The sequence below is a fragment of the Chiloscyllium punctatum genome, chromosome 45 (genome assembly GCF_047496795.1).
Source record: "Chiloscyllium punctatum isolate Juve2018m chromosome 45, sChiPun1.3, whole genome shotgun sequence".
In the NCBI taxonomy this organism is placed as follows: domain Eukaryota; kingdom Metazoa; phylum Chordata; class Chondrichthyes; order Orectolobiformes; family Hemiscylliidae; genus Chiloscyllium; species Chiloscyllium punctatum.
Window position 1 is genome coordinate 30,443,350 of NC_092783.1, and position 27,336 is coordinate 30,470,685.

The 27,336-nt window shown below is 50.6% G+C and overlaps 17 non-coding genes across 17 annotated transcripts; all 17 read left to right on the plus strand.

The window, feature by feature from the left end:
- The first annotated feature begins 1,169 nt into the window (after window positions 1-1,169).
- trnat-cgu (transfer RNA threonine (anticodon CGU)) lies at window positions 1,170-1,243 on the plus strand. The gene has a single exon. It is a non-coding gene; the product is annotated as a tRNA-Thr (tRNA).
- Window positions 1,244-2,799: 1,556 nt separating this feature from the next.
- trnat-cgu (transfer RNA threonine (anticodon CGU)) lies at window positions 2,800-2,873 on the plus strand. Its single transcript has one exon. It is a non-coding gene; the product is annotated as a tRNA-Thr (tRNA).
- A 1,556-nt stretch (window positions 2,874-4,429) lies between these two features.
- On the plus strand, window positions 4,430-4,503 carry trnat-cgu (transfer RNA threonine (anticodon CGU)). Its single transcript has one exon. It is a non-coding gene; the product is annotated as a tRNA-Thr (tRNA).
- A 1,556-nt stretch (window positions 4,504-6,059) lies between these two features.
- trnat-cgu (transfer RNA threonine (anticodon CGU)) lies at window positions 6,060-6,133 on the plus strand. Its single transcript has one exon. It is a non-coding gene; the product is annotated as a tRNA-Thr (tRNA).
- Window positions 6,134-7,689: 1,556 nt separating this feature from the next.
- trnat-cgu (transfer RNA threonine (anticodon CGU)) lies at window positions 7,690-7,763 on the plus strand. The gene has a single exon. It is a non-coding gene; the product is annotated as a tRNA-Thr (tRNA).
- Window positions 7,764-9,319: 1,556 nt separating this feature from the next.
- Window positions 9,320-9,393, plus strand: trnat-cgu (transfer RNA threonine (anticodon CGU)). Its single transcript has one exon. It is a non-coding gene; the product is annotated as a tRNA-Thr (tRNA).
- Window positions 9,394-10,949: 1,556 nt separating this feature from the next.
- On the plus strand, window positions 10,950-11,023 carry trnat-cgu (transfer RNA threonine (anticodon CGU)). Its single transcript has one exon. It is a non-coding gene; the product is annotated as a tRNA-Thr (tRNA).
- Window positions 11,024-12,579: 1,556 nt separating this feature from the next.
- Window positions 12,580-12,653, plus strand: trnat-cgu (transfer RNA threonine (anticodon CGU)). Its single transcript has one exon. It is a non-coding gene; the product is annotated as a tRNA-Thr (tRNA).
- A 1,556-nt stretch (window positions 12,654-14,209) lies between these two features.
- Window positions 14,210-14,283, plus strand: trnat-cgu (transfer RNA threonine (anticodon CGU)). Its single transcript has one exon. It is a non-coding gene; the product is annotated as a tRNA-Thr (tRNA).
- A 1,555-nt stretch (window positions 14,284-15,838) lies between these two features.
- Window positions 15,839-15,912, plus strand: trnat-cgu (transfer RNA threonine (anticodon CGU)). The gene has a single exon. It is a non-coding gene; the product is annotated as a tRNA-Thr (tRNA).
- Window positions 15,913-17,472: 1,560 nt separating this feature from the next.
- On the plus strand, window positions 17,473-17,546 carry trnat-cgu (transfer RNA threonine (anticodon CGU)). Its single transcript has one exon. It is a non-coding gene; the product is annotated as a tRNA-Thr (tRNA).
- Window positions 17,547-19,102: 1,556 nt separating this feature from the next.
- On the plus strand, window positions 19,103-19,176 carry trnat-cgu (transfer RNA threonine (anticodon CGU)). The gene has a single exon. It is a non-coding gene; the product is annotated as a tRNA-Thr (tRNA).
- A 1,556-nt stretch (window positions 19,177-20,732) lies between these two features.
- On the plus strand, window positions 20,733-20,806 carry trnat-cgu (transfer RNA threonine (anticodon CGU)). The gene has a single exon. It is a non-coding gene; the product is annotated as a tRNA-Thr (tRNA).
- Window positions 20,807-22,362: 1,556 nt separating this feature from the next.
- On the plus strand, window positions 22,363-22,436 carry trnat-cgu (transfer RNA threonine (anticodon CGU)). The gene has a single exon. It is a non-coding gene; the product is annotated as a tRNA-Thr (tRNA).
- A 1,556-nt stretch (window positions 22,437-23,992) lies between these two features.
- trnat-cgu (transfer RNA threonine (anticodon CGU)) lies at window positions 23,993-24,066 on the plus strand. The gene has a single exon. It is a non-coding gene; the product is annotated as a tRNA-Thr (tRNA).
- A 1,556-nt stretch (window positions 24,067-25,622) lies between these two features.
- On the plus strand, window positions 25,623-25,696 carry trnat-cgu (transfer RNA threonine (anticodon CGU)). Its single transcript has one exon. It is a non-coding gene; the product is annotated as a tRNA-Thr (tRNA).
- Window positions 25,697-27,251: 1,555 nt separating this feature from the next.
- On the plus strand, window positions 27,252-27,325 carry trnat-cgu (transfer RNA threonine (anticodon CGU)). The gene has a single exon. It is a non-coding gene; the product is annotated as a tRNA-Thr (tRNA).
- Window positions 27,326-27,336: the final 11 nt, after the last annotated feature.

A 27,336-nucleotide genomic window follows, 5' to 3' on the forward strand; every position in this document is an offset into this window, starting at 1 on the left:
TGCTGAAGAAGGAAAAGAGAAAACATTGCTGCTGAAGGTGGTTATGGAGGGAAGGACAGTCACCAGCGTGTGTACAAGTCAGTTGGCAAGGTTTCCTGTCAGCGTCACTGGGCGGGGTCCCTGTTTAGGAATCCGAGTTTGCATCGTCCAGACCTGGATACAGCTCCCAGTCTCGTAATGAAGATTTATTTCTCTAATTGTGAATTATCCGATTGAAAACGATTTCCTAGTTACGCACAGAATACACCCGCTGATCCTGCCAGAGTCAGCCCAGTGATTGGTTGCATTCATCTAGAAGGACAAAGGCAGCAGATACACCGGTAAACTAGCTCCGCGAATCCCCCTCCGATCATCTCAGCTTTCTGAGTTGTAAAGATCTCGTTGTAGCTTCACTAGCGCTGGATCAAAGTCCTGGAACCCCCTCCCTAGCAGCCTCATGGCTGGAGCTCCGTGCTGAGGAGTTCAAGGGTTCAGCAAAGTAACTGATCCCCCGATCTGCCGGGTAATCAGGGATGGGCAGTAAATCCTACCCTGGATGAGTGGCGCTGGAAGAGCACAACAGTTCAGGCAGGCATCCAAGGAGCAGCGAAATCGACGTTTCGGGCAAAAGCCTACCCTATCGAGTGACGGCGATCTCCCAGGAATCCGTTTCAAAAAGGGGCAGGTCCTAAACGGACACCTGCTATCGGCCGGAAATAGGTTGAGAACGGCAGCGAGGGAGTGTAATAAAAGTGAAAGACAATGCCGACCGCGAGGCATGAGGCAGGAAGTGAGTGTAGAGCTGGTGGTACAAAGCTCAGAGTTGGTGCTAATGGGTCACCCTTTACTGCTCACTGTTTACACTGACTCACACACCACTCCTGGTCAGTTCATTTCAGTGATACTTTTCCCCTTGGTGTGAGGTTCCCTCTGAGCGTAATAACGCCCTTAATGGGCCCAGGGAGGATGACACGTCCTCTTTATCCTGTCAGTTTAAAGAGGTGAGAACATCGAATTGAAGAGCAGGTTGCGTTTTTCTGTGCCGTTTGCGTGGAGAATGTTGAGTCGTGAACTCTCTCTTCTTTGCAATTCTCACTGAGCAAGATTGAGACGGAAGGCACGTTGACGAGTCCTTGTGTTCATGTGATGAATCAACTGTACCTGCGCACACACCGCAAATCGCGCGCTGTGGCGCCGTGGCTTAGATGGTAAAAGCGCCTGTTTCGTTAACAGGAGATCCTGGGTTCGAATCCCAGTGGTGCCTGCTTGCTGTGTCAAAAGTGCGCACTTGCGTCTTCTTACCAGAGTTGTGTTGCTGGTGAGACAGCACAACGTTCTGTTGCCGCCTGTTATGGTTTGGCGATCCTGGTCTCATTCCAGCAGTAGTCACTGATCGTTCTACCTGGAATTTCGTGCCGCTGTTCCACAAGCGCTCCTGCTCCTCGTTCGCTTTTATTCTCCCACCTTCATTCCAGGTTTGGTGGGAATAACGACGTGAGGTGGAGACACTGCTAACTTACCAGGGAATGCTGTGGCAAACACGCACACAAACTCCACGAGCTGATCACCCGTCCCCGTTCATTCATTTTACACCAACAGAAAATAGATCCTCCTTCTCCTAGAGTTGGAGTACAGTTGTCTTTTCTTTTTCTGCTGAAGAAGGAAAAGAGAAAACATTGCTGCTGAAGGTGGTTATGGAGGGAAGGACAGTCACCAGCGTGTGTACAAGTCAGTTGGCAAGGTTTCCTGTCAGCGTCACTGGGCGGGGTCCCTGTTTAGGAATCCGAGTTTGCATCGTCCAGACCTGGATACAGCTCCCAGTCTCGTAATGAAGATTTATTTCTCTAATTGTGAATTATCCGATTGAAAACGATTTCCTAGTTACGCACAGAATACACCCGCTGATCCTGCCAGAGTCAGCCCAGTGATTGGTTGCATTCATCTAGAAGGACAAAGGCAGCAGATACACCGGTAAACTAGCTCCGCGAATCCCCCTCCGATCATCTCAGCTTTCTGAGTTGTAAAGATCTCGTTGTAGCTTCACTAGCGCTGGATCAAAGTCCTGGAACCCCCTCCCTAGCAGCCTCATGGCTGGAGCTCCGTGCTGAGGAGTTCAAGGGTTCAGCAAAGTAACTGATCCCCCGATCTGCCGGGTAATCAGGGATGGGCAGTAAATCCTACCCTGGATGAGTGGCGCTGGAAGAGCACAACAGTTCAGGCAGGCATCCAAGGAGCAGCGAAATCGACGTTTCGGGCAAAAGCCTACCCTATCGAGTGACGGCGATCTCCCAGGAATCCGTTTCAAAAAGGGGCAGGTCCTAAACGGACACCTGCTATCGGCCGGAAATAGGTTGAGAACGGCAGCGAGGGAGTGTAATAAAAGTGAAAGACAATGCCGACCGCGAGGCATGAGGCAGGAAGTGAGTGTAGAGCTGGTGGTACAAAGCTCAGAGTTGGTGCTAATGGGTCACCCTTTACTGCTCACTGTTTACACTGACTCACACACCACTCCTGGTCAGTTCATTTCAGTGACACTTTTCCCCTTGGTGTGAGGTTCCCTCTGAGCGTAATAACGCCCTTAATGGGCCCAGGGAGGATGACACGTCCTCTTTATCCTGTCAGTTTAAAGAGGTGAGAACATCGAATTGAAGAGCAGGTTGCGTTTTTCTGTGCCGTTTGCGTGGAGAATGTTGAGTCGTGAACTCTCTCTTCTTTGCAATTCTCACTGAGCAAGATTGAGACGGAAGGCACGTTGACGAGTCCTTGTGTTCATGTGATGAATCAACTGTACCTGCGCACACACCGCAAGTCGCGCGCTGTGGCGCCGTGGCTTAGATGGTAAAAGCGCCTGTTTCGTAAACAGGAGATCCTGGGTTCGAATCCCAGTGGTGCCTGCTTGCTGTGTCAAAAGTGCGCACTTGCGTCTTCTTACCAGAGTTGTGTTGCTGGTGAGACAGCACAACGTTCTGTTGCCGCCTGTTATGGTTTGGCGATCCTGGTCTCATTCCAGCAGTAGTCACTGATCGTTCTACCTGGAATTTCGTGCCGCTGTTCCACAAGCGCTCCTGCTCCTCGTTCGCTTTTATTCTCCCACCTTCATTCCAGGTTTGGTGGGAATAACGACGTGAGGTGGAGACACTGCTAACTTACCAGGGAATGCTGTGGCAAACACGCACACAAACTCCACGAGCTGATCACCCGTCCCCGTTCATTCATTTTACACCAACAGAAAATAGATCCTCCTTCTCCTAGAGTTGGAGTACAGTTGTCTTTTCTTTTTCTGCTGAAGAAGGAAAAGAGAAAACATTGCTGCTGAAGGTGGTTATGGAGGGAAGGACAGTCACCAGCGTGTGTACAAGTCAGTTGGCAAGGTTTCCTGTCAGCGTCACTGGGCGGGGTCCCTGTTTAGGAATCCGAGTTTGCATCGTCCAGACCTGGATACAGCTCCCAGTCTCGTAATGAAGATTTATTTCTCTAATTGTGAATTATCCGATTGAAAACGATTTCCTAGTTACGCACAGAATACACCCGCTGATCCTGCCAGAGTCAGCCCAGTGATTGGTTGCATTCATCTAGAAGGACAAAGGCAGCAGATACACCGGTAAACTAGCTCCGCGAATCCCCCTCCGATCATCTCAGCTTTCTGAGTTGTAAAGATCTCGTTGTAGCTTCACTAGCGCTGGATCAAAGTCCTGGAACCCCCTCCCTAGCAGCCTCATGGCTGGAGCTCCGTGCTGAGGAGTTCAAGGGTTCAGCAAAGTAACTGATCCCCCGATCTGCCGGGTAATCAGGGATGGGCAGTAAATCCTACCCTGGATGAGTGGCGCTGGAAGAGCACAACAGTTCAGGCAGGCATCCAAGGAGCAGCGAAATCGACGTTTCGGGCAAAAGCCTACCCTATCGAGTGACGGCGATCTCCCAGGAATCCGTTTCAAAAAGGGGCAGGTCCTAAACGGACACCTGCTATCGGCCGGAAATAGGTTGAGAACGGCAGCGAGGGAGTGTAATAAAAGTGAAAGACAATGCCGACCGCGAGGCATGAGGCAGGAAGTGAGTGTAGAGCTGGTGGTACAAAGCTCAGAGTTGGTGCTAATGGGTCACCCTTTACTGCTCACTGTTTACACGGACTCACACACCACTCCTGGTCAGTTCATTTCAGTGATACTTTTCCCCTTGGTGTGAGGTTCCCTCTGAGCGTAATAACGCCCTTAATGGGCCCAGGGAGGATGACACGTCCTCTTTATCCTGTCAGTTTAAAGAGGTGAGAACATCGAATTGAAGAGCAGGTTGCGTTTTTCTGTGCCGTTTGCGTGGAGAATGTTGAGTCGTGAACTCTCTCTTCTTTGCAATTCTCACTGAGCAAGATTGAGACGGAAGGCACGTTGACGAGTCCTTGTGTTCATGTGATGAATCAACTGTACCTGCGCACACACCGCAAATCGCGCGCTGTGGCGCCGTGGCTTAGATGGTAAAAGCGCCTGTTTCGTTAACAGGAGATCCTGGGTTCGAATCCCAGTGGTGCCTGCTTGCTGTGTCAAAAGTGCGCACTTGCGTCTTCTTACCAGAGTTGTGTTGCTGGTGAGACAGCACAACGTTCTGTTGCCGCCTGTTATGGTTTGGCGATCCTGGTCTCATTCCAGCAGTAGTCACTGATCGTTCTACCTGGAATTTCGTGCCGCTGTTCCACAAGCGCTCCTGCTCCTCGTTCGCTTTTATTCTCCCACCTTCATTCCAGGTTTGGTGGGAATAACGACGTGAGGTGGAGACACTGCTAACTTACCAGGGAATGCTGTGGCAAACACGCACACAAACTCCACGAGCTGATCACCCGTCCCCGTTCATTCATTTTACACCAACAGAAAATAGATCCTCCTTCTCCTAGAGTTGGAGTACAGTTGTCTTTTCTTTTTCTGCTGAAGAAGGAAAAGAGAAAACATTGCTGCTGAAGGTGGTTATGGAGGGAAGGACAGTCACCAGCGTGTGTACAAGTCAGTTGGCAAGGTTTCCTGTCAGCGTCACTGGGCGGGGTCCCTGTTTAGGAATCCGAGTTTGCATCGTCCAGACCTGGATACAGCTCCCAGTCTCGTAATGAAGATTTATTTCTCTAATTGTGAATTATCCGATTGAAAACGATTTCCTAGTTACGCACAGAATACACCCGCTGATCCTGCCAGAGTCAGCCCAGTGATTGGTTGCATTCATCTAGAAGGACAAAGGCAGCAGATACACCGGTAAACTAGCTCCGCGAATCCCCCTCCGATCATCTCAGCTTTCTGAGTTGTAAAGATCTCGTTGTAGCTTCACTAGCGCTGGATCAAAGTCCTGGAACCCCCTCCCTAGCAGCCTCATGGCTGGAGCTCCGTGCTGAGGAGTTCAAGGGTTCAGCAAAGTAACTGATCCCCCGATCTGCCGGGTAATCAGGGATGGGCAGTAAATCCTACCCTGGATGAGTGGCGCTGGAAGAGCACAACAGTTCAGGCAGGCATCCAAGGAGCAGCGAAATCGACGTTTCGGGCAAAAGCCTACCCTATCGAGTGACGGCGATCTCCCAGGAATCCGTTTCAAAAAGGGGCAGGTCCTAAACGGACACCTGCTATCGGCCGGAAATAGGTTGAGAACGGCAGCGAGGGAGTGTAATAAAAGTGAAAGACAATGCCGACCGCGAGGCATGAGGCAGGAAGTGAGTGTAGAGCTGGTGGTACAAAGCTCAGAGTTGGTGCTAATGGGTCACCCTTTACTGCTCACTGTTTACACTGACTCACACACCACTCCTGGTCAGTTCATTTCAGTGACACTTTTCCCCTTGGTGTGAGGTTCCCTCTGAGCGTAATAACGCCCTTAATGGGCCCAGGGAGGATGACACGTCCTCTTTATCCTGTCAGTTTAAAGAGGTGAGAACATCGAATTGAAGAGCAGGTTGCGTTTTTCTGTGCCGTTTGCGTGGAGAATGTTGAGTCGTGAACTCTCTCTTCTTTGCAATTCTCACTGAGCAAGATTGAGACGGAAGGCACGTTGACGAGTCCTTGTGTTCATGTGATGAATCAACTGTACCTGCGCACACACCGCAAGTCGCGCGCTGTGGCGCCGTGGCTTAGATGGTAAAAGCGCCTGTTTCGTAAACAGGAGATCCTGGGTTCGAATCCCAGTGGTGCCTGCTTGCTGTGTCAAAAGTGCGCACTTGCGTCTTCTTACCAGAGTTGTGTTGCTGGTGAGACAGCACAACGTTCTGTTGCCGCCTGTTATGGTTTGGCGATCCTGGTCTCATTCCAGCAGTAGTCACTGATCGTTCTACCTGGAATTTCGTGCCGCTGTTCCACAAGCGCTCCTGCTCCTCGTTCGCTTTTATTCTCCCACCTTCATTCCAGGTTTGGTGGGAATAACGACGTGAGGTGGAGACACTGCTAACTTACCAGGGAATGCTGTGGCAAACACGCACACAAACTCCACGAGCTGATCACCCGTCCCCGTTCATTCATTTTACACCAACAGAAAATAGATCCTCCTTCTCCTAGAGTTGGAGTACAGTTGTCTTTTCTTTTTCTGCTGAAGAAGGAAAAGAGAAAACATTGCTGCTGAAGGTGGTTATGGAGGGAAGGACAGTCACCAGCGTGTGTACAAGTCAGTTGGCAAGGTTTCCTGTCAGCGTCACTGGGCGGGGTCCCTGTTTAGGAATCCGAGTTTGCATCGTCCAGACCTGGATACAGCTCCCAGTCTCGTAATGAAGATTTATTTCTCTAATTGTGAATTATCCGATTGAAAACGATTTCCTAGTTACGCACAGAATACACCCGCTGATCCTGCCAGAGTCAGCCCAGTGATTGGTTGCATTCATCTAGAAGGACAAAGGCAGCAGATACACCGGTAAACTAGCTCCGCGAATCCCCCTCCGATCATCTCAGCTTTCTGAGTTGTAAAGATCTCGTTGTAGCTTCACTAGCGCTGGATCAAAGTCCTGGAACCCCCTCCCTAGCAGCCTCATGGCTGGAGCTCCGTGCTGAGGAGTTCAAGGGTTCAGCAAAGTAACTGATCCCCCGATCTGCCGGGTAATCAGGGATGGGCAGTAAATCCTACCCTGGATGAGTGGCGCTGGAAGAGCACAACAGTTCAGGCAGGCATCCAAGGAGCAGCGAAATCGACGTTTCGGGCAAAAGCCTACCCTATCGAGTGACGGCGATCTCCCAGGAATCCGTTTCAAAAAGGGGCAGGTCCTAAACGGACACCTGCTATCGGCCGGAAATAGGTTGAGAACGGCAGCGAGGGAGTGTAATAAAAGTGAAAGACAATGCCGACCGCGAGGCATGAGGCAGGAAGTGAGTGTAGAGCTGGTGGTACAAAGCTCAGAGTTGGTGCTAATGGGTCACCCTTTACTGCTCACTGTTTACACGGACTCACACACCACTCCTGGTCAGTTCATTTCAGTGATACTTTTCCCCTTGGTGTGAGGTTCCCTCTGAGCGTAATAACGCCCTTAATGGGCCCAGGGAGGATGACACGTCCTCTTTATCCTGTCAGTTTAAAGAGGTGAGAACATCGAATTGAAGAGCAGGTTGCGTTTTTCTGTGCCGTTTGCGTGGAGAATGTTGAGTCGTGAACTCTCTCTTCTTTGCAATTCTCACTGAGCAAGATTGAGACGGAAGGCACGTTGACGAGTCCTTGTGTTCATGTGATGAATCAACTGTACCTGCGCACACACCGCAAATCGCGCGCTGTGGCGCCGTGGCTTAGATGGTAAAAGCGCCTGTTTCGTTAACAGGAGATCCTGGGTTCGAATCCCAGTGGTGCCTGCTTGCTGTGTCAAAAGTGCGCACTTGCGTCTTCTTACCAGAGTTGTGTTGCTGGTGAGACAGCACAACGTTCTGTTGCCGCCTGTTATGGTTTGGCGATCCTGGTCTCATTCCAGCAGTAGTCACTGATCGTTCTACCTGGAATTTCGTGCCGCTGTTCCACAAGCGCTCCTGCTCCTCGTTCGCTTTTATTCTCCCACCTTCATTCCAGGTTTGGTGGGAATAACGACGTGAGGTGGAGACACTGCTAACTTACCAGGGAATGCTGTGGCAAACACGCACACAAACTCCACGAGCTGATCACCCGTCCCCGTTCATTCATTTTACACCAACAGAAAATAGATCCTCCTTCTCCTAGAGTTGGAGTACAGTTGTCTTTTCTTTTTCTGCTGAAGAAGGAAAAGAGAAAACATTGCTGCTGAAGGTGGTTATGGAGGGAAGGACAGTCACCAGCGTGTGTACAAGTCAGTTGGCAAGGTTTCCTGTCAGCGTCACTGGGCGGGGTCCCTGTTTAGGAATCCGAGTTTGCATCGTCCAGACCTGGATACAGCTCCCAGTCTCGTAATGAAGATTTATTTCTCTAATTGTGAATTATCCGATTGAAAACGATTTCCTAGTTACGCACAGAATACACCCGCTGATCCTGCCAGAGTCAGCCCAGTGATTGGTTGCATTCATCTAGAAGGACAAAGGCAGCAGATACACCGGTAAACTAGCTCCGCGAATCCCCCTCCGATCATCTCAGCTTTCTGAGTTGTAAAGATCTCGTTGTAGCTTCACTAGCGCTGGATCAAAGTCCTGGAACCCCCTCCCTAGCAGCCTCATGGCTGGAGCTCCGTGCTGAGGAGTTCAAGGGTTCAGCAAAGTAACTGATCCCCCGATCTGCCGGGTAATCAGGGATGGGCAGTAAATCCTACCCTGGATGAGTGGCGCTGGAAGAGCACAACAGTTCAGGCAGGCATCCAAGGAGCAGCGAAATCGACGTTTCGGGCAAAAGCCTACCCTATCGAGTGACGGCGATCTCCCAGGAATCCGTTTCAAAAAGGGGCAGGTCCTAAACGGACACCTGCTATCGGCCGGAAATAGGTTGAGAACGGCAGCGAGGGAGTGTAATAAAAGTGAAAGACAATGCCGACCGCGAGGCATGAGGCAGGAAGTGAGTGTAGAGCTGGTGGTACAAAGCTCAGAGTTGGTGCTAATGGGTCACCCTTTACTGCTCACTGTTTACACTGACTCACACACCACTCCTGGTCAGTTCATTTCAGTGACACTTTTCCCCTTGGTGTGAGGTTCCCTCTGAGCGTAATAACGCCCTTAATGGGCCCAGGGAGGATGACACGTCCTCTTTATCCTGTCAGTTTAAAGAGGTGAGAACATCGAATTGAAGAGCAGGTTGCGTTTTTCTGTGCCGTTTGCGTGGAGAATGTTGAGTCGTGAACTCTCTCTTCTTTGCAATTCTCACTGAGCAAGATTGAGACGGAAGGCACGTTGACGAGTCCTTGTGTTCATGTGATGAATCAACTGTACCTGCGCACACACCGCAAGTCGCGCGCTGTGGCGCCGTGGCTTAGATGGTAAAAGCGCCTGTTTCGTAAACAGGAGATCCTGGGTTCGAATCCCAGTGGTGCCTGCTTGCTGTGTCAAAAGTGCGCACTTGCGTCTTCTTACCAGAGTTGTGTTGCTGGTGAGACAGCACAACGTTCTGTTGCCGCCTGTTATGGTTTGGCGATCCTGGTCTCATTCCAGCAGTAGTCACTGATCGTTCTACCTGGAATTTCGTGCCGCTGTTCCACAAGCGCTCCTGCTCCTCGTTCGCTTTTATTCTCCCACCTTCATTCCAGGTTTGGTGGGAATAACGACGTGAGGTGGAGACACTGCTAACTTACCAGGGAATGCTGTGGCAAACACGCACACAAACTCCACGAGCTGATCACCCGTCCCCGTTCATTCATTTTACACCAACAGAAAATAGATCCTCCTTCTCCTAGAGTTGGAGTACAGTTGTCTTTTCTTTTTCTGCTGAAGAAGGAAAAGAGAAAACATTGCTGCTGAAGGTGGTTATGGAGGGAAGGACAGTCACCAGCGTGTGTACAAGTCAGTTGGCAAGGTTTCCTGTCAGCGTCACTGGGCGGGGTCCCTGTTTAGGAATCCGAGTTTGCATCGTCCAGACCTGGATACAGCTCCCAGTCTCGTAATGAAGATTTATTTCTCTAATTGTGAATTATCCGATTGAAAACGATTTCCTAGTTACGCACAGAATACACCCGCTGATCCTGCCAGAGTCAGCCCAGTGATTGGTTGCATTCATCTAGAAGGACAAAGGCAGCAGATACACCGGTAAACTAGCTCCGCGAATCCCCCTCCGATCATCTCAGCTTTCTGAGTTGTAAAGATCTCGTTGTAGCTTCACTAGCGCTGGATCAAAGTCCTGGAACCCCCTCCCTAGCAGCCTCATGGCTGGAGCTCCGTGCTGAGGAGTTCAAGGGTTCAGCAAAGTAACTGATCCCCCGATCTGCCGGGTAATCAGGGATGGGCAGTAAATCCTACCCTGGATGAGTGGCGCTGGAAGAGCACAACAGTTCAGGCAGGCATCCAAGGAGCAGCGAAATCGACGTTTCGGGCAAAAGCCTACCCTATCGAGTGACGGCGATCTCCCAGGAATCCGTTTCAAAAAGGGGCAGGTCCTAAACGGACACCTGCTATCGGCCGGAAATAGGTTGAGAACGGCAGCGAGGGAGTGTAATAAAAGTGAAAGACAATGCCGACCGCGAGGCATGAGGCAGGAAGTGAGTGTAGAGCTGGTGGTACAAAGCTCAGAGTTGGTGCTAATGGGTCACCCTTTACTGCTCACTGTTTACACGGACTCACACACCACTCCTGGTCAGTTCATTTCAGTGATACTTTTCCCCTTGGTGTGAGGTTCCCTCTGAGCGTAATAACGCCCTTAATGGGCCCAGGGAGGATGACACGTCCTCTTTATCCTGTCAGTTTAAAGAGGTGAGAACATCGAATTGAAGAGCAGGTTGCGTTTTTCTGTGCCGTTTGCGTGGAGAATGTTGAGTCGTGAACTCTCTCTTCTTTGCAATTCTCACTGAGCAAGATTGAGACGGAAGGCACGTTGACGAGTCCTTGTGTTCATGTGATGAATCAACTGTACCTGCGCACACACCGCAAATCGCGCGCTGTGGCGCCGTGGCTTAGATGGTAAAAGCGCCTGTTTCGTTAACAGGAGATCCTGGGTTCGAATCCCAGTGGTGCCTGCTTGCTGTGTCAAAAGTGCGCACTTGCGTCTTCTTACCAGAGTTGTGTTGCTGGTGAGACAGCACAACGTTCTGTTGCCGCCTGTTATGGTTTGGCGATCCTGGTCTCATTCCAGCAGTAGTCACTGATCGTTCTACCTGGAATTTCGTGCCGCTGTTCCACAAGCGCTCCTGCTCCTCGTTCGCTTTTATTCTCCCACCTTCATTCCAGGTTTGGTGGGAATAACGACGTGAGGTGGAGACACTGCTAACTTACCAGGGAATGCTGTGGCAAACACGCACACAAACTCCACGAGCTGATCACCCGTCCCCGTTCATTCATTTTACACCAACAGAAAATAGATCCTCCTTCTCCTAGAGTTGGAGTACAGTTGTCTTTTCTTTTTCTGCTGAAGAAGGAAAAGAGAAAACATTGCTGCTGAAGGTGGTTATGGAGGGAAGGACAGTCACCAGCGTGTGTACAAGTCAGTTGGCAAGGTTTCCTGTCAGCGTCACTGGGCGGGGTCCCTGTTTAGGAATCCGAGTTTGCATCGTCCAGACCTGGATACAGCTCCCAGTCTCGTAATGAAGATTTATTTCTCTAATTGTGAATTATCCGATTGAAAACGATTTCCTAGTTACGCACAGAATACACCCGCTGATCCTGCCAGAGTCAGCCCAGTGATTGGTTGCATTCATCTAGAAGGACAAAGGCAGCAGATACACCGGTAAACTAGCTCCGCGAATCCCCCTCCGATCATCTCAGCTTTCTGAGTTGTAAAGATCTCGTTGTAGCTTCACTAGCGCTGGATCAAAGTCCTGGAACCCCCTCCCTAGCAGCCTCATGGCTGGAGCTCCGTGCTGAGGAGTTCAAGGGTTCAGCAAAGTAACTGATCCCCCGATCTGCCGGGTAATCAGGGATGGGCAGTAAATCCTACCCTGGATGAGTGGCGCTGGAAGAGCACAACAGTTCAGGCAGGCATCCAAGGAGCAGCGAAATCGACGTTTCGGGCAAAAGCCTACCCTATCGAGTGACGGCGATCTCCCAGGAATCCGTTTCAAAAAGGGGCAGGTCCTAAACGGACACCTGCTATCGGCCGGAAATAGGTTGAGAACGGCAGCGAGGGAGTGTAATAAAAGTGAAAGACAATGCCGACCGCGAGGCATGAGGCAGGAAGTGAGTGTAGAGCTGGTGGTACAAAGCTCAGAGTTGGTGCTAATGGGTCACCCTTTACTGCTCACTGTTTACACTGACTCACACACCACTCCTGGTCAGTTCATTTCAGTGACACTTTTCCCCTTGGTGTGAGGTTCCCTCTGAGCGTAATAACGCCCTTAATGGGCCCAGGGAGGATGACACGTCCTCTTTATCCTGTCAGTTTAAAGAGGTGAGAACATCGAATTGAAGAGCAGGTTGCGTTTTTCTGTGCCGTTTGCGTGGAGAATGTTGAGTCGTGAACTCTCTCTTCTTTGCAATTCTCACTGAGCAAGATTGAGACGGAAGGCACGTTGACGAGTCCTTGTGTTCATGTGATGAATCAACTGTACCTGCGCACACACCGCAAGTCGCGCGCTGTGGCGCCGTGGCTTAGATGGTAAAAGCGCCTGTTTCGTAAACAGGAGATCCTGGGTTCGAATCCCAGTGGTGCCTGCTTGCTGTGTCAAAAGTGCGCACTTGCGTCTTCTTACCAGAGTTGTGTTGCTGGTGAGACAGCACAACGTTCTGTTGCCGCCTGTTATGGTTTGGCGATCCTGGTCTCATTCCAGCAGTAGTCACTGATCGTTCTACCTGGAATTTCGTGCCGCTGTTCCACAAGCGCTCCTGCTCCTCGTTCGCTTTTATTCTCCCACCTTCATTCCAGGTTTGGTGGGAATAACGACGTGAGGTGGAGACACTGCTAACTTACCAGGGAATGCTGTGGCAAACACGCACACACACTCCACGAGCTGATCACCCGTCCCCGTTCATTCATTTTACACCAACAGAAAATAGATCCTCCTTCTCCTAGAGTTGGAGTACAGTTGTCTTTTCTTTTTCTGCTGAAGAAGGAAAAGAGAAAACATTGCTGCTGAAGGTGGTTATGGAGGGAAGGACAGTCACCAGCGTGTGTACAAGTCAGTTGGCAAGGTTTCCTGTCAGCGTCACTGGGCGGGGTCCCTGTTTAGGAATCCGAGTTTGCATCGTCCAGACCTGGATACAGCTCCCAGTCTCGTAATGAAGATTTATTTCTCTAATTGTGAATTATCCGATTGAAAACGATTTGCTAGTTAGGCACAGAATACACCCGCTGATCCTGCCAGAGTCAGCCCAGTGATTGTTTGCATTCATCTAGAAGGACAAAGGCAGCAGATACACCGGTAAACTAGCTCCGCGAATCCCCCTCCGATCATCTCAGCTTTCTGAGTTGTAAAGATCTCGTTGTAGCTTCACTAGCGCTGGATCAAAGTCCTGGAACCCCCTCCCTAGCAGCCTCATGGCTGGAGCTCCGTGCTGAGGAGTTCAAGGGTTCAGCAAAGTAACTGATCCCCCGATCTGCCGGGTAATCAGGGATGGGCAGTAAATCCTACCCTGGATGAGTGGCGCTGGAAGAGCACAACAGTTCAGGCAGGCATCCAAGGAGCAGCGAAATCGACGTTTCGGGCAAAAGCCTACCCTATCGAGTGACGGCGATCTCCCAGGAATCCGTTTCAAAAAGGGGCAGGTCCTAAACGGACACCTGCTATCGGCCGGAAATAGGTTGAGAACGGCAGCGAGGGAGTGTAATAAAAGTGAAAGACAATGCCGACCGCGAGGCATGAGGCAGGAAGTGAGTGTAGAGCTGGTGGTACAAAGCTCAGAGTTGGTGCTAATGGGTCACCCTTTACTGCTCACTGTTTACACTGACTCACACACCACTCCTGGTCAGTTCATTTCAGTGACACTTTTCCCCTTGGTGTGAGGTTCCCTCTGAGCGTAATAACGCCCTTAATGGGCCCAGGGAGGATGACACGTCCTCTTTATCCTGTCAGTTTAAAGAGGTGAGAACATCGAATTGAAGAGCAGGTTGCGTTTTTCTGTGCCGTTTGCGTGGAGAATGTTGAGTCGTGAACTCTCTCTTCTTTGCAATTCTCACTGAGCAAGATTGAGACGGAAGGCACGTTGACGAGTCCTTGTGTTCATGTGATGAATCAACTGTACCTGCGCACACACCGCAAGTCGCGCGCTGTGGCGCCGTGGCTTAGATGGTAAAAGCGCCTGTTTCGTAAACAGGAGATCCTGGGTTCGAATCCCAGTGGTGCCTGCTTGCTGTGTCAAAAGTGCGCACTTGCGTCTTCTTACCAGAGTTGTGTTGCTGGTGAGACAGCACAACGTTCTGTTGCAGCCTGTTATGGTTTGGCGATCCTGGTCTCATTCCAGCAGTAGTCACTGATCGTTCTACCTGGAATTTCGTGCCGCTGTTCCACAAGCGCTCCTGCTCCTCGTTCGCTTTTATTCTCCCACCTTCATTCCAGGTTTGGTGGGAATAACGACGTGAGGTGGAGACACTGCTAACTTACCAGGGAATGCTGTGGCAAACACGCACACAAACTCCACGAGCTGATCACCCGTCCCCGTTCATTCATTTTACACCAACAGAAAATAGATCCTCCTTCTCCTAGAGTTGGAGTACAGTTGTCTTTTCTTTTTCTGCTGAAGAAGGAAAAGAGAAAACATTGCTGCTGAAGGTGGTTATGGAGGGAAGGACAGTCACCAGCGTGTGTACAAGTCAGTTGGCAAGGTTTCCTGTCAGCGTCACTGGGCGGGGTCCCTGTTTAGGAATCCGAGTTTGCATCGTCCAGACCTGGATACAGCTCCCAGTCTCGTAATGAAGATTTATTTCTCTAATTGTGAATTATCCGATTGAAAACGATTTGCTAGTTAGGCACAGAATACACCCGCTGATCCTGCCAGAGTCAGCCCAGTGATTGTTTGCATTCATCTAGAAGGACAAAGGCAGCAGATACACCGGTAAACTAGCTCCGCGAATCCCCCTCCGATCATCTCAGCTTTCTGAGTTGTAAAGATCTCGTTGTAGCTTCACTAGCGCTGGATCAAAGTCCTGGAACCCCCTCCCTAGCAGCCTCATGGCTGGAGCTCCGTGCTGAGGAGTTCAAGGGTTCAGCAAAGTAACTGATCCCCGATCTGCCGGGTAATCAGGGATGGGCAGTAAATCCTACCCTGGATGAGTGGCGCTGGAAGAGCACAACAGTTCAGGCAGGCATCCAAGGAGCAGCGAAATCGACGTTTCGGGCAAAAGCCTACCCTATCGAGTGACGGCGATCTCCCAGGAATCCGTTTCAAAAAGGGGCAGGTCCTAAATGGACACCTGCTATCGGCCGGAAATAGGTTGAGAACGGCAGCGAGGGAGTGTAATAAAAGTGAAAGACAATGCCGACCGCGAGGCATGAGGCAGGAAGTGAGTGTAGAGCTGGTGGTACAAAGCTCAGAGTTGGTGCTAATGGGTCACCCTTTACTGCTCACTGTTTACACTGACTCACACACCACTCCTGGTCAGTTCATTTCAGTGATACTTTTCCCCTTGGTGTGAGGTTCCCTCTGAGCGTAATAACGCCCTTAATGGGCCCAGGGAGGATGACACGTCCTCTTTATCCTGTCAGTTTAAAGAGGTGAGAACATCGAATTGAAGAGCAGGTTGCGTTTTTCTGTGCCGTTTGCGTGGAGAATGTTGAGTCGTGAACTCTCTCTTCTTTGCAATTCTCACTGAGCAAGATTGAGACGGAAGGCACGTTGACGAGTCCTTGTGTTCATGTGATGAATCAACTGTACCTGCGCACACACCGCAAATCGCGCGCTGTGGCGCCGTGGCTTAGATGGTAAAAGCGCCTGTTTCGTAAACAGGAGATCCTGGGTTCGAATCCCAGTGGTGCCTGCTTGCTGTGTCAAAAGTGCGCACTTGCGTCTTCTTACCAGAGTTGTGTTGCTGGTGAGACAGCACAACGTTCTGTTGCCGCCTGTTATGGTTTGGCGATCCTGGTCTCATTCCAGCAGTAGTCACTGATCGTTCTACCTGGAATTTCGTGCCGCTGTTCCACAAGCGCTCCTGCTCCTCGTTCGCTTTTATTCTCCCACCTTCATTCCAGGTTTGGTGGGAATAACGACGTGAGGTGGAGACACTGCTAACTTACCAGGGAATGCTGTGGCAAACGCGCGCGCGCACACACTCCACGAGCTGATCACCCGTCCCCGTTCATTCATTTTACACCAACAGAAAATAGATCCTCCTTCTCCTAGAGTTGGAGTACAGTTGTCTTTTCTTTTTCTGCTGAAGAAGGAAAAGAGAAAACATTGCTGCTGAAGGTGGTTATGGAGGGAAGGACAGTCACCAGCGTGTGTACAAGTCAGTTGGCAAGGTTTCCTGTCAGCGTCACTGGGCGGGGTCCCTGTTTAGGAATCCGAGTTTGCATCGTCCAGACCTGGATACAGCTCCCAGTCTCGTAATGAAGATTTATTTCTCTAATTGTGAATTATCCGATTGAAAACGATTTGCTAGTTAGGCACAGAATACACCCGCTGATCCTGCCAGAGTCAGCCCAGTGATTGTTTGCATTCATCTAGAAGGACAAAGGCAGCAGATACACCGGTAAACTAGCTCCGCGAATCCCCCTCCGATCATCTCAGCTTTCTGAGTTGTAAAGATCTCGTTGTAGCTTCACTAGCGCTGGATCAAAGTCCTGGAACCCCCTCCCTAGCAGCCTCATGGCTGGAGCTCCGTGCTGAGGAGTTCAAGGGTTCAGCAAAGTAACTGATCCCCCGATCTGCCGGGTAATCAGGGATGGGCAGTAAATCCTACCCTGGATGAGTGGCGCTGGAAGAGCACAACAGTTCAGGCAGGCATCCAAGGAGCAGCGAAATCGACGTTTCGGGCAAAAGCCTACCCTATCGAGTGACGGCGATCTCCCAGGAATCCGTTTCAAAAAGGGGCAGGTCCTAAACGGACACCTGCTATCGGCCGGAAATAGGTTGAGAACGGCAGCGAGGGAGTGTAATAAAAGTGAAAGACAATGCCGACCGCGAGGCATGAGGCAGGAAGTGAGTGTAGAGCTGGTGGTACAAAGCTCAGAGTTGGTGCTAATGGGTCACCCTTTACTGCTCACTGTTTACACTGACTCACACACCACTCCTGGTCAGTTCATTTCAGTGATACTTTTCCCCTTGGTGTGAGGTTCCCTCTGAGCGTAATAACGCCCTTAATGGGCCCAGGGAGGATGACACGTCCTCTTTATCCTGTCAGTTTAAAGAGGTGAGAACATCGAATTGAAGAGCAGGTTGCGTTTTTCTGTGCCGTTTGCGTGGAGAATGTTGAGTCGTGAACTCTCTCTTCTTTGCAATTCTCACTGAGCAAGATTGAGACGGAAGGCACGTTGACGAGTCCTTGTGTTCATGTGATGAATCAACTGTACCTGCGCACACACCGCAAATCGCGCGCTGTGGCGCCGTGGCTTAGATGGTAAAAGCGCCTGTTTCGTTAACAGGAGATCCTGGGTTCGAATCCCAGTGGTGCCTGCTTGCTGTGTCAAAAGTGCGCACTTGCGTCTTCTTACCAGAGTTGTGTTGCTGGTGAGACAGCACAACGTTCTGTTGCCGCCTGTTATGGTTTGGCGATCCTGGTCTCATTCCAGCAGTAGTCACTGATCGTTCTACCTGGAATTTCGTGCCGCTGTTCCACAAGCGCTCCTGCTCCTCGTTCGCTTTTATTCTCCCACCTTCATTCCAGGTTTGGTGGGAATAACGACGTGAGGTGGAGACACTGCTAACTTACCAGGGAATGCTGTGGCAAACACGCACACACACTCCACGAGCTGATCACCCGTCCCCGTTCATTCATTTTACACCAACAGAAAATAGATCCTCCTTCTCCTAGAGTTGGAGTACAGTTGTCTTTTCTTTTTCTGCTGAAGAAGGAAAAGAGAAAACATTGCTGCTGAAGGTGGTTATGGAGGGAAGGACAGTCACCAGCGTGTGTACAAGTCAGTTGGCAAGGTTTCCTGTCAGCGTCACTGGGCGGGGTCCCTGTTTAGGAATCCGAGTTTGCATCGTCCAGACCTGGATACAGCTCCCAGTCTCGTAATGAAGATTTATTTCTCTAATTGTGAATTATCCGATTGAAAACGATTTGCTAGTTAGGCACAGAATACACCCGCTGATCCTGCCAGAGTCAGCCCAGTGATTGTTTGCATTCATCTAGAAGGACAAAGGCAGCAGATACACCGGTAAACTAGCTCCGCGAATCCCCCTCCGATCATCTCAGCTTTCTGAGTTGTAAAGATCTCGTTGTAGCTTCACTAGCGCTGGATCAAAGTCCTGGAACCCCCTCCCTAGCAGCCTCATGGCTGGAGCTCCGTGCTGAGGAGTTCAAGGGTTCAGCAAAGTAACTGATCCCCCGATCTGCCGGGTAATCAGGGATGGGCAGTAAATCCTACCCTGGATGAGTGGCGCTGGAAGAGCACAACAGTTCAGGCAGGCATCCAAGGAGCAGCGAAATCGACGTTTCGGGCAAAAGCCTACCCTATCGAGTGACGGCGATCTCCCAGGAATCCGTTTCAAAAAGGGGCAGGTCCTAAATGGACACCTGCTATCGGCCGGAAATAGGTTGAGAACGGCAGCGAGGGAGTGTAATAAAAGTGAAAGACAATGCCGACCGCGAGGCATGAGGCAGGAAGTGAGTGTAGAGCTGGTGGTACAAAGCTCAGAGTTGGTGCTAATGGGTCACCCTTTACTGCTCACTGTTTACACTGACTCACACACCACTCCTGGTCAGTTCATTTCAGTGATACTTTTCCCCTTGGTGTGAGGTTCCCTCTGAGCGTAATAACGCCCTTAATGGGCCCAGGGAGGATGACACGTCCTCTTTATCCTGTCAGTTTAAAGAGGTGAGAACATCGAATTGAAGAGCAGGTTGCGTTTTTCTGTGCCGTTTGCGTGGAGAATGTTGAGTCGTGAACTCTCTCTTCTTTGCAATTCTCACTGAGCAAGATTGAGACGGAAGGCACGTTGACGAGTCCTTGTGTTCATGTGATGAATCAACTGTACCTGCGCACACACCGCAAATCGCGCGCTGTGGCGCCGTGGCTTAGATGGTAAAAGCGCCTGTTTCGTAAACAGGAGATCCTGGGTTCGAATCCCAGTGGTGCCTGCTTGCTGTGTCAAAAGTGCGCACTTGCGTCTTCTTACCAGAGTTGTGTTGCTGGTGAGACAGCACAACGTTCTGTTGCCGCCTGTTATGGTTTGGCGATCCTGGTCTCATTCCAGCAGTAGTCACTGATCGTTCTACCTGGAATTTCGTGCCGCTGTTCCACAAGCGCTCCTGCTCCTCGTTCGCTTTTATTCTCCCACCTTCATTCCAGGTTTGGTGGGAATAACGACGTGAGGTGGAGACACTGCTAACTTACCAGGGAATGCTGTGGCAAACACGCACACAAACTCCACGAGCTGATCACCCGTCCCCGTTCATTCATTTTACACCAACAGAAAATAGATCCTCCTTCTCCTAGAGTTGGAGTACAGTTGTCTTTTCTTTTTCTGCTGAAGAAGGAAAAGAGAAAACATTGCTGCTGAAGGTGGTTATGGAGGGAAGGACAGTCACCAGCGTGTGTACAAGTCAGTTGGCAAGGTTTCCTGTCAGCGTCACTGGGCGGGGTCCCTGTTTAGGAATCCGAGTTTGCATCGTCCAGACCTGGATACAGCTCCCAGTCTCGTAATGAAGATTTATTTCTCTAATTGTGAATTATCCGATTGAAAACGATTTGCTAGTTAGGCACAGAATACACCCGCTGATCCTGCCAGAGTCAGCCCAGTGATTGTTTGCATTCATCTAGAAGGACAAAGGCAGCAGATACACCGGTAAACTAGCTCCGCGAATCCCCCTCCGATCATCTCAGCTTTCTGAGTTGTAAAGATCTCGTTGTAGCTTCACTAGCGCTGGATCAAAGTCCTGGAACCCCCTCCCTAGCAGCCTCATGGCTGGAGCTCCGTGCTGAGGAGTTCAAGGGTTCAGCAAAGTAACTGATCCCCCGATCTGCCGGGTAATCAGGGATGGGCAGTAAATCCTACCCTGGATGAGTGGCGCTGGAAGAGCACAACAGTTCAGGCAGGCATCCAAGGAGCAGCGAAATCGACGTTTCGGGCAAAAGCCTACCCTATCGAGTGACGGCGATCTCCCAGGAATCCGTTTCAAAAAGGGGCAGGTCCTAAACGGACACCTGCTATCGGCCGGAAATAGGTTGAGAACGGCAGCGAGGGAGTGTAATAAAAGTGAAAGACAATGCCGACCGCGAGGCATGAGGCAGGAAGTGAGTGTAGAGCTGGTGGTACAAAGCTCAGAGTTGGTGCTAATGGGTCACCCTTTACTGCTCACTGTTTACACTGACTCACACACCACTCCTGGTCAGTTCATTTCAGTGACACTTTTCCCCTTGGTGTGAGGTTCCCTCTGAGCGTAATAACGCCCTTAATGGGCCCAGGGAGGATGACACGTCCTCTTTATCCTGTCAGTTTAAAGAGGTGAGAACATCGAATTGAAGAGCAGGTTGCGTTTTTCTGTGCCGTTTGCGTGGAGAATGTTGAGTCGTGAACTCTCTCTTCTTTGCAATTCTCACTGAGCAAGATTGAGACGGAAGGCACGTTGACGAGTCCTTGTGTTCATGTGATGAATCAACTGTACCTGCGCACACACCGCAAGTCGCGCGCTGTGGCGCCGTGGCTTAGATGGTAAAAGCGCCTGTTTCGTTAACAGGAGATCCTGGGTTCGAATCCCAGTGGTGCCTGCTTGCTGTGTCAAAAGTGCGCACTTGCGTCTTCTTACCAGAGTTGTGTTGCTGGTGAGACAGCACAACGTTCTGTTGCCGCCTGTTATGGTTTGGCGATCCTGGTCTCATTCCAGCAGTAGTCACTGATCGTTCTACCTGGAATTTCGTGCCGCTGTTCCACAAGCGCTCCTGCTCCTCGTTCGCTTTTATTCTCCCACCTTCATTCCAGGTTTGGTGGGAATAACGACGTGAGGTGGAGACACTGCTAACTTACCAGGGAATGCTGTGGCAAACACGCACACAAACTCCACGAGCTGATCACCCGTCCCCGTTCATTCATTTTACACCAACAGAAAATAGATCCTCCTTCTCCTAGAGTTGGAGTACAGTTGTCTTTTCTTTTTCTGCTGAAGAAGGAAAAGAGAAAACATTGCTGCTGAAGGTGGTTATGGAGGGAAGGACAGTCACCAGCGTGTGTACAAGTCAGTTGGCAAGGTTTCCTGTCAGCGTCACTGGGCGGGGTCCCTGTTTAGGAATCCGAGTTTGCATCGTCCAGACCTGGATACAGCTCCCAGTCTCGTAATGAAGATTTATTTCTCTAATTGTGAATTATCCGATTGAAAACGATTTGCTAGTTAGGCACAGAATACACCCGCTGATCCTGCCAGAGTCAGCCCAGTGATTGTTTGCATTCATCTAGAAGGACAAAGGCAGCAGATACACCGGTAAACTAGCTCCGCGAATCCCCCTCCGATCATCTCAGCTTTCTGAGTTGTAAAGATCTCGTTGTAGCTTCACTAGCGCTGGATCAAAGTCCTGGAACCCCCTCCCTAGCAGCCTCATGGCTGGAGCTCCGTGCTGAGGAGTTCAAGGGTTCAGCAAAGTAACTGATCCCCCGATCTGCCGGGTAATCAGGGATGGGCAGTAAATCCTACCCTGGATGAGTGGCGCTGGAAGAGCACAACAGTTCAGGCAGGCATCCAAGGAGCAGCGAAATCGACGTTTCGGGCAAAAGCCTACCCTATCGAGTGACGGCGATCTCCCAGGAATCCGTTTCAAAAAGGGGCAGGTCCTAAACGGACACCTGCTATCGGCCGGAAATAGGTTGAGAACGGCAGCGAGGGAGTGTAATAAAAGTGAAAGACAATGCCGACCGCGAGGCATGAGGCAGGAAGTGAGTGTAGAGCTGGTGGTACAAAGCTCAGAGTTGGTGCTAATGGGTCACCCTTTACTGCTCACTGTTTACACTGACTCACACACCACTCCTGGTCAGTTCATTTCAGTGACACTTTTCCCCTTGGTGTGAGGTTCCCTCTGAGCGTAATAACGCCCTTAATGGGCCCAGGGAGGATGACACGTCCTCTTTATCCTGTCAGTTTAAAGAGGTGAGAACATCGAATTGAAGAGCAGGTTGCGTTTTTCTGTGCCGTTTGCGTGGAGAATGTTGAGTCGTGAACTCTCTCTTCTTTGCAATTCTCACTGAGCAAGATTGAGACGGAAGGCACGTTGACGAGTCCTTGTGTTCATGTGATGAATCAACTGTACCTGCGCACACACCGCAAGTCGCGCGCTGTGGCGCCGTGGCTTAGATGGTAAAAGCGCCTGTTTCGTAAACAGGAGATCCTGGGTTCGAATCCCAGTGGTGCCTGCTTGCTGTGTCAAAAGTGCGCACTTGCGTCTTCTTACCAGAGTTGTGTTGCTGGTGAGACAGCACAACGTTCTGTTGCCGCCTGTTATGGTTTGGCGATCCTGGTCTCATTCCAGCAGTAGTCACTGATCGTTCTACCTGGAATTTCGTGCCGCTGTTCCACAAGCGCTCCTGCTCCTCGTTCGCTTTTATTCTCCCACCTTCATTCCAGGTTTGGTGGGAATAACGACGTGAGGTGGAGACACTGCTAACTTACCAGGGAATGCTGTGGCAAACACGCACACACACTCCACGAGCTGATCACCCGTCCCCGTTCATTCATTTTACACCAACAGAAAATAGATCCTCCTTCTCCTAGAGTTGGAGTACAGTTGTCTTTTCTTTTTCTGCTGAAGAAGGAAAAGAGAAAACATTGCTGCTGAAGGTGGTTATGGAGGGAAGGACAGTCACCAGCGTGTGTACAAGTCAGTTGGCAAGGTTTCCTGTCAGCGTCACTGGGCGGGGTCCCTGTTTAGGAATCCGAGTTTGCATCGTCCAGACCTGGATACAGCTCCCAGTCTCGTAATGAAGATTTATTTCTCTAATTGTGAATTATCCGATTGAAAACGATTTGCTAGTTAGGCACAGAATACACCCGCTGATCCTGCCAGAGTCAGCCCAGTGATTGTTTGCATTCATCTAGAAGGACAAAGGCAGCAGATACACCGGTAAACTAGCTCCGCGAATCCCCCTCCGATCATCTCAGCTTTCTGAGTTGTAAAGATCTCGTTGTAGCTTCACTAGCGCTGGATCAAAGTCCTGGAACCCCCTCCCTAGCAGCCTCATGGCTGGAGCTCCGTGCTGAGGAGTTCAAGGGTTCAGCAAAGTAACTGATCCCCCGATCTGCCGGGTAATCAGGGATGGGCAGTAAATCCTACCCTGGATGAGTGGCGCTGGAAGAGCACAACAGTTCAGGCAGGCATCCAAGGAGCAGCGAAATCGACGTTTCGGGCAAAAGCCTACCCTATCGAGTGACGGCGATCTCCCAGGAATCCGTTTCAAAAAGGGGCAGGTCCTAAACGGACACCTGCTATCGGCCGGAAATAGGTTGAGAACGGCAGCGAGGGAGTGTAATAAAAGTGAAAGACAATGCCGACCGCGAGGCATGAGGCAGGAAGTGAGTGTAGAGCTGGTGGTACAAAGCTCAGAGTTGGTGCTAATGGGTCACCCTTTACTGCTCACTGTTTACACTGACTCACACACCACTCCTGGTCAGTTCATTTCAGTGACACTTTTCCCCTTGGTGTGAGGTTCCCTCTGAGCGTAATAACGCCCTTAATGGGCCCAGGGAGGATGACACGTCCTCTTTATCCTGTCAGTTTAAAGAGGTGAGAACATCGAATTGAAGAGCAGGTTGCGTTTTTCTGTGCCGTTTGCGTGGAGAATGTTGAGTCGTGAACTCTCTCTTCTTTGCAATTCTCACTGAGCAAGATTGAGACGGAAGGCACGTTGACGAGTCCTTGTGTTCATGTGATGAATCAACTGTACCTGCGCACACACCGCAAGTCGCGCGCTGTGGCGCCGTGGCTTAGATGGTAAAAGCGCCTGTTTCGTAAACAGGAGATCCTGGGTTCGAATCCCAGTGGTGCCTGCTTGCTGTGTCAAAAGTGCGCACTTGCGTCTTCTTACCAGAGTTGTGTTGCTGGTGAGACAGCACAACGTTCTGTTGCCGCCTGTTATGGTTTGGCGATCCTGGTCTCATTCCAGCAGTAGTCACTGATCGTTCTACCTGGAATTTCGTGCCGCTGTTCCACAAGCGCTCCTGCTCCTCGTTCGCTTTTATTCTCCCACCTTCATTCCAGGTTTGGTGGGAATAACGACGTGAGGTGGAGACACTGCTAACTTACCAGGGAATGCTGTGGCAAACACGCACACACACTCCACGAGCTGATCACCCGTCCCCGTTCATTCATTTTACACCAACAGAAAATAGATCCTCCTTCTCCTAGAGTTGGAGTACAGTTGTCTTTTCTTTTTCTGCTGAAGAAGGAAAAGAGAAAACATTGCTGCTGAAGGTGGTTATGGAGGGAAGGACAGTCACCAGCGTGTGTACAAGTCAGTTGGCAAGGTTTCCTGTCAGCGTCACTGGGCGGGGTCCCTGTTTAGGAATCCGAGTTTGCATCGTCCAGACCTGGATACAGCTCCCAGTCTCGTAATGAAGATTTATTTCTCTAATTGTGAATTATCCGATTGAAAACGATTTGCTAGTTAGGCACAGAATACACCCGCTGATCCTGCCAGAGTCAGCCCAGTGATTGTTTGCATTCATCTAGAAGGACAAAGGCAGCAGATACACCGGTAAACTAGCTCCGCGAATCCCCCTCCGATCATCTCAGCTTTCTGAGTTGTAAAGATCTCGTTGTAGCTTCACTAGCGCTGGATCAAAGTCCTGGAACCCCCTCCCTAGCAGCCTCATGGCTGGAGCTCCGTGCTGAGGAGTTCAAGGGTTCAGCAAAGTAACTGATCCCCCGATCTGCCGGGTAATCAGGGATGGGCAGTAAATCCTACCCTGGATGAGTGGCGCTGGAAGAGCACAACAGTTCAGGCAGGCATCCAAGGAGCAGCGAAATCGACGTTTCGGGCAAAAGCCTACCCTATCGAGTGACGGCGATCTCCCAGGAATCCGTTTCAAAAAGGGGCAGGTCCTAAACGGACACCTGCTATCGGCCGGAAATAGGTTGAGAACGGCAGCGAGGGAGTGTAATAAAAGTGAAAGACAATGCCGACCGCGAGGCATGAGGCAGGAAGTGAGTGTAGAGCTGGTGGTACAAAGCTCAGAGTTGGTGCTAATGGGTCACCCTTTACTGCTCACTGTTTACACTGACTCACACACCACTCCTGGTCAGTTCATTTCAGTGACACTTTTCCCCTTGGTGTGAGGTTCCCTCTGAGCGTAATAACGCCCTTAATGGGCCCAGGGAGGATGACACGTCCTCTTTATCCTGTCAGTTTAAAGAGGTGAGAACATCGAATTGAAGAGCAGGTTGCGTTTTTCTGTGCCGTTTGCGTGGAGAATGTTGAGTCGTGAACTCTCTCTTCTTTGCAATTCTCACTGAGCAAGATTGAGACGGAAGGCACGTTGACGAGTCCTTGTGTTCATGTGATGAATCAACTGTACCTGCGCACACACCGCAAGTCGCGCGCTGTGGCGCCGTGGCTTAGATGGTAAAAGCGCCTGTTTCGTAAACAGGAGATCCTGGGTTCGAATCCCAGTGGTGCCTGCTTGCTGTGTCAAAAGTGCGCACTTGCGTCTTCTTACCAGAGTTGTGTTGCTGGTGAGACAGCACAACGTTCTGTTGCAGCCTGTTATGGTTTGGCGATCCTGGTCTCATTCCAGCAGTAGTCACTGATCGTTCTACCTGGAATTTCGTGCCGCTGTTCCACAAGCGCTCCTGCTCCTCGTTCGCTTTTATTCTCCCACCTTCATTCCAGGTTTGGTGGGAATAACGACGTGAGGTGGAGACACTGCTAACTTACCAGGGAATGCTGTGGCAAACACGCACACAAACTCCACGAGCTGATCACCCGTCCCCGTTCATTCATTTTACACCAACAGAAAATAGATCCTCCTTCTCCTAGAGTTGGAGTACAGTTGTCTTTTCTTTTTCTGCTGAAGAAGGAAAAGAGAAAACATTGCTGCTGAAGGTGGTTATGGAGGGAAGGACAGTCACCAGCGTGTGTACAAGTCAGTTGGCAAGGTTTCCTGTCAGCGTCACTGGGCGGGGTCCCTGTTTAGGAATCCGAGTTTGCATCGTCCAGACCTGGATACAGCTCCCAGTCTCGTAATGAAGATTTATTTCTCTAATTGTGAATTATCCGATTGAAAACGATTTGCTAGTTAGGCACAGAATACACCCGCTGATCCTGCCAGAGTCAGCCCAGTGATTGTTTGCATTCATCTAGAAGGACAAAGGCAGCAGATACACCGGTAAACTAGCTCCGCGAATCCCCCTCCGATCATCTCAGCTTTCTGAGTTGTAAAGATCTCGTTGTAGCTTCACTAGCGCTGGATCAAAGTCCTGGAACCCCCTCCCTAGCAGCCTCATGGCTGGAGCTCCGTGCTGAGGAGTTCAAGGGTTCAGCAAAGTAACTGATCCCCGATCTGCCGGGTAATCAGGGATGGGCAGTAAATCCTACCCTGGATGAGTGGCGCTGGAAGAGCACAACAGTTCAGGCAGGCATCCAAGGAGCAGCGAAATCGACGTTTCGGGCAAAAGCCTACCCTATCGAGTGACGGCGATCTCCCAGGAATCCGTTTCAAAAAGGGGCAGGTCCTAAATGGACACCTGCTATCGGCCGGAAATAGGTTGAGAACGGCAGCGAGGGAGTGTAATAAAAGTGAAAGACAATGCCGACCGCGAGGCATGAGGCAGGAAGTGAGTGTAGAGCTGGTGGTACAAAGCTCAGAGTTGGTGCTAATGGGTCACCCTTTACTGCTCACTGTTTACACTGACTCACACACCACTCCTGGTCAGTTCATTTCAGTGATACTTTTCCCCTTGGTGTGAGGTTCCCTCTGAGCGTAATAACGCCCTTAATGGGCCCAGGGAGGATGACACGTCCTCTTTATCCTGTCAGTTTAAAGAGGTGAGAACATCGAATTGAAGAGCAGGTTGCGTTTTTCTGTGCCGTTTGCGTGGAGAATGTTGAGTCGTGAACTCTCTCTTCTTTGCAATTCTCACTGAGCAAGATTGAGACGGAAGGCACGTTGACGAGTCCTTGTGTTCATGTGATGAATCAACTGTACCTGCGCACACACCGCAAGTCGCGCGCTGTGGCGCCGTGGCTTAGATGGTAAAAGCGCCTGTTTCGTAAACAGGAGATCCTGGGTTCGAATCCCAGTGGTGCCTGCTTGCTGTGT